The sequence below is a fragment of the Limulus polyphemus genome, unplaced genomic scaffold, assembly GCF_000517525.1.
Source record: "Limulus polyphemus unplaced genomic scaffold, Limulus_polyphemus-2.1.2 Scaffold1048, whole genome shotgun sequence".
NCBI classification, from domain to species: domain Eukaryota; kingdom Metazoa; phylum Arthropoda; class Merostomata; order Xiphosura; family Limulidae; genus Limulus; species Limulus polyphemus.
In genome coordinates this window covers 264,801-270,402 of record NW_013666658.1, presented here as the reverse complement: position 1 = coordinate 270,402, position 5,602 = coordinate 264,801, and the positions used below count along the sequence as shown (strand labels likewise).

Below are 5,602 nucleotides of genomic sequence, written 5' to 3'. Positions count from 1 at the left end.
CAGATGTTTCCGCATATAAAAGCTATCTTCATGTTCTAAAAATCTGTATCTATATTTATTACATGGTTCTGAAGACGAACGTAATAAATTTTTTATACTATTTAATCTTTCTCATAGAAATTATTCAGTGCAAAATTGAAACGCTGTTTAATGATGAAGTTAACAGTGCTTGCAGTAAAACTCAGGAGCACCTCTTTCATATTATTGGTAACATTTGTTTGCTTAACCCTAAATTGAAACGCTGTTTAATGATGAATTTAACAGTGCTTACAGTAAAACTCAACAGCACCACTATCATATTCTAAGTAGTTTTTCTCAGGTGTTAAGAAGGATAAATAATGGGTGGCTGCTTTGTGACTATAAAAAATCTCATTTCATCATAAAACAATATTTTGATTTTGTAATCAGAGAATTTTCGGTATCAATTATGAAACCATAACTACACGTGGAAATCGTCCTTACGTTACGAGTGAAGAAGTAAGTATAAGACACATCAAGGTTCAAAACAATATTATGTAACTTGAATACGTGTAGATGTCTTAAGGGTGTTTTTGACTCTCATTAATAATGATTTTCATATTGCCCTCAGAAAGGTGTCATTAACGTGTCCAAGCCGAACACATTATGACAGTATAGAAGGTTGTAGCATTTTTTTTTCTTTTATTGCCTGTGAGACAAACGTAATTCCAGCTTCAGGTCACCTTTATACATAGAACACGAGCTCTGTTCGTCCAAGTCTGAACATCTACCTAACTCCGACCTTGTGTAAACCGGTCTTTAGGATGCTGTGAGCAAGTAGCCAGGGACAACGTTGTTATATAAAATATAGGTGAATGAACATTCTATGAAGTGCATTTTGGTAATAACCAAGGGCACGCTTCTTTCAAACATCCGTTACCTTAGTGATTAATGAATCAGAAAATTCATCGACTGAAAATCAAAACATCGTTACGGATATAGCTACAGATCGACACGTTGAATTAATCAACTAGTTTGTGTATAAAGGTGTTTATACTCGTTATTCGAAAATCATATTAAATGTATGAAAGGAACACTGATAACAAAGAACGGGAAGTGTCGAAAATGTTTGTGGCTCAACGTTTCATACATCTCTGGAGACACGATATCTAGAGTTTTTATGACTCAACGTTTCATACATCTCTGGAGACACGATGTCTAGAGTTTTTATAGCTCAACGTTTCATACATCTCTAGAGACACGATATCTAGAGTTTTTATAGCTCAACGTTTCATACATCTCTAGAGACACGATATCTAGAGTTTTTATGGCTCAACGTTTCACACATCTCTGGAGACACGATATCTAAAGTTTTTATGTCTCAACGTTTTATACATCTCTGGAGACGCGATATCTAGAGTTTTCATAGCTCAACGTTTCATACATCTCTGGAGACACGATATCTAGAGTTTTTATGGCTCAACGTTTCCTACATCTCTGGAGACACGATATCTAGAGTTTTTATAGCTCAACGTTTCATACATCTCTAGAGACACGATATCTAGAGTTTTTATAGCTCAACGTTTCATACATCTCTGGAAACACGATATCTAGAGTTTTATGGCTCAACGTTTCATACATCTCTGGAGACACGATATCTAGAGTGTTTGCATAGAGGAAGGATATAATCGCACCTCTGTAGTATTTTCTGTCTCTATAGGACACTCTTGTAAACATTTAAAGCCTACAGTAGTACACAATGGTTTAGGATAACAACTAGTAACAAGACAATAACTCAGTTCCGTTGTAACAATTGTTCTTTATGTAAATCGTAGCACATTTTTTCCTTAGAGTTTTCTTAAAGAAGATTATGTCACTCTACCTATTTTTGTTTTCTTATTCGGTTATTCTTATGTATTTCACGAAATACATTTTACGATCGATTACTGCCGGTATTTGCCGTGTGAAGCTAATGTAAGTAAAGTTCGTTTGAAGTTAAGCACAAAGCTACACAATGGGCTATCTGTACTCTGCCCAACACGGGTATCGAAACCCGGTTTCTAGCGTTGTAAGTCCGCAGACATACCGCTGCGCCACTGGGGGGGGGACTGTAAGTAAAGTAAAGTTTTATTATATTATATGTAAAGATTTAATAATATCACTCGTGCTCATTAATTGTAGCTCTATAAAACACGTTCTGCCTTAAGACCAGTTCTGTAATATAGTTGGAATAGCTTTGTCATTCTTCATAACGAGAATAATAAATAGATAACCTGATTTGTTTTGTTATATTCTTGATTTCAATATATCTGTCTTAGATATTGCCGAAATAATCTTACAAGATTTATGTATTTTGATTAATACACTATTATGACCATATTAATATTCCTACAGACATTCTTGTTACCATGTTAGTCTACCTACAGACACTGTTGATGCCATATTAGTCTACATATTGACACTATTAAGACTATATTAGTCTACCTATTGACACTATTATGACCATATTAGTCTACCTACAGACACTGTTGATATCACGTTAGTCGACCTATGGATACTGTAGATACATTATAAGTCTACCTACAGTCACTTTTAGTACTAACTAGACTACCTACATTTTCTGAACGTACGGTAGTAAAAACTGTGAACAGTTATACATACATATATGTGTCTTCATGACAAGAATTTAGTATCACTACTTCTAGATACATACTCGTATATTCATATATATATATTGATATATATTGAAGTATTATTCTTAGATACGGTAAGCATACCTATTCTCTTTTCACACACACAGAAAATAATAATAAACAACCAGATACAACCTGATCAACTATGTAGGTAGACTAACATGGCATCAACAGTGTCTGTTGGGATATTAATATAGTAACAACAGTATCTGTAGGTAGAATAATATGGTATCAATAGTGTCTGTAGATGTATTAATATGATAACAACAGTGTCTGTAGGTATATTAATATGATAACAACAGTATCTGTAGGTAGACTAACATGGTAACAAGAATGACTGTAGGAATATTAATATGGTCATAATAGTGTCTATAGGTAGACTAACATGGTAACAACAGTGTCCGTAGGTATATTAATATGGTAACATCAATGTATGTAGGTATATTAATATGGTAACATCAATGTATGTAGGTATATTAGTATGGTAACAACAGTGTCTGTAGATAGAATAACATGGTAACAACAGTGTCTCTAGGTAGACTATTGCGTTATCAACAGTGTCTGTAGGTATATTGATATGGTATCAACAGTGTTTGAAAGTAGACTAACATGGTATCAACAGTATCTGTAGTTAGTCTGACATGGTATTAAAAGTGTCTGTAGGTAGACTAACATGGTAACAACAGTGTCTGTAGGTAGACTAACATGACATCAACAGTGTCTGTAGGTAGACTAACATGGTATCAACAGTGTTTGTAGTTAGCCTGACATGGTACCAACAGTTTCTGTAAGAAGTCTAATATGGTGTTAAACGTGCATCTGTAACTCAACTAACATGGTATCAACAGTGCCTGTAGGTAGGCTAACATGGTATCAACAGTTTCTGTAGGTAGACTAACATGGTATCAACAGTGTCTGTAGATAGTCTAATATAGTGTCAAACGTGCATCTGTAACTAGACTAATATGGTATCAACAGTATCTGTAATTAGATTAACATGGTATCAACACTGATAGTAGGTGGGCTAATCGGTACATGATGTCAACAACATTTATTATAAATAGTAAGAGTAAACGTCAGCTAAAGTGAAACATTTGAATTAACCAAAGTATTCTTCAGGTTTCAAAGTCGATCGTTAGTTTGTTATTAGTCTGCGAATCCTACATTAATCTTTCTCTTATCTCTAAGGGAATGTTGGATAGCATTTTCGAAAATCCTTAAAACTAACGAAAGATAATAGCAGCTTCGCTGTCATGCTTGCACGAAAAACAACACCCTGCAAAAAGCGTTATGTTTGTTTGTTTTAAATTTCGCGCAAAGCTACACGAGGGCTATCTGCGCTAGCCGTTCCTAATTTAGCAGTGTAAGACTAGAGGGAAGGCAGCTAGTCATCACCACCCACCGCCAACTCTTGGGCTACTCTTTTACCAACGAATAGTGGGATTGACCGTCACATTATAACGCCCCCGCGGCTAAATAGGGGAGCATGTTTGGTGGGACTGAGATTCGAACCAGCGACCCGCAGACTGCTAGTCGAGCTCCTTAACCACCTGGCCATGCCGGGCCAAAGCGTTATGAATGACCTTATCTTCTGGTTCGAGTTACTGATGCATATGTTGTAGTAATTTTCTTGAAATTGAGTCACTTATTTATTAGGCCATTAATATGTACATATCGAGTGATATCCAAAATAGGTTATATAGAAAAAATTAATAGCCCCAAAGCATTATATTGCTTAATGATTAAGGTACAGACCAAATATCACGCCAAGTCAATGTATTATATTTTTATCCATCTTCCATACCGAGAACATCCTAATCTAGATGATTTAATATTTAGGTGATATAATACGCCCACAGATTAAGCTATAGATTCCGTATAGCACCGTAAAAAAAAAAGGTATTATCTATGCAAATGAAAATAGATATTGCTTTCATGGAATTTTCTATAAACTGAAATACAAATATAAAACTTTTGATATTGTTTCATTATATGTAAAAAACGTTTTGTGTATTATGTATAAGTTTAGGTATACGTGCACCCAATACCCGTCTTGAAGTTGAATACATCATGCATATATAGTTAAGAATTAAGTCTTTTATAAGTTCTTCATAGGGAATCACCTACTCATATCTAGTTCTAAAGTTACTGTTGCAGGTTGACTGGTTATGAGAAGATCGTGAACTGTTTTACTTCTTTATCGTCAACGCATGCCCTACTCATATCTAGTTCTAAAGTTACTGTTGCAGGTTGACTGGTTATGAGAAGATCGTGAACTGTTTTATTTCTTTATCGTCAACGCATGCCCTACTCATATCTAGTTCTAAAGTTACTGTTGGTGATTGATTAGTTATGAGAAGGTCGTGAACTGTTTTACTCCTTTATCGTCAACGCATGCCCTACTCATATCTAGTTCTAAAGTTACTGTTGCAGGTTGACTGGTTATGAGAAGATCGTGAACTGTTTTACTCCTTTATCGTCAACGCATGCCCTACTCATATCTAGTTCTAAAGTTACTGTTGCAGGGTGACTGGTTATGAGAAGATCGTGAACTGTTTTACTTTATCAATCAACGCATGTCCTACTCATATCTAGTTCTAAAGTTACTGTTGCAGGCTGACTAGTTATGAGAAGGTCGTGAACTGTTTTACCCCTTTATCGTCAACGCATGCCCTACTCATATCTAGTTCTAAAGTTACTGTTGCAGGGTGACTGGTTATGAGAAGATCGTGAACTGTTTTACTTTATCAATCAACGCATGTCCTACTCATATCTAGTTCTAAAGTTACTGTTGCAGGGTGACTGGTTATGAGAAGATCGTGAACTGTTTTACTTTATCAATCAACGCATGTCCTACTCATATCTAGTTCTAAAGTTACTGTTGCAGGGTGACTAGTTATGAGAAGATCGTGAACTGTTTTACTTTATCAATCAACGCATGTCCTACTCAT

The 5,602-nt window shown here is 35.3% G+C and overlaps 1 protein-coding gene across 1 annotated transcript in view; it reads right to left on the bottom strand.

Annotated features, from left to right (window-relative positions):
* The window catches only part of LOC111086368, a 20,378-nt gene that overhangs the window by 13,809 nt on the left and 967 nt on the right, over positions 1 to 5,602 (bottom strand). The window lies entirely within an intron of this gene.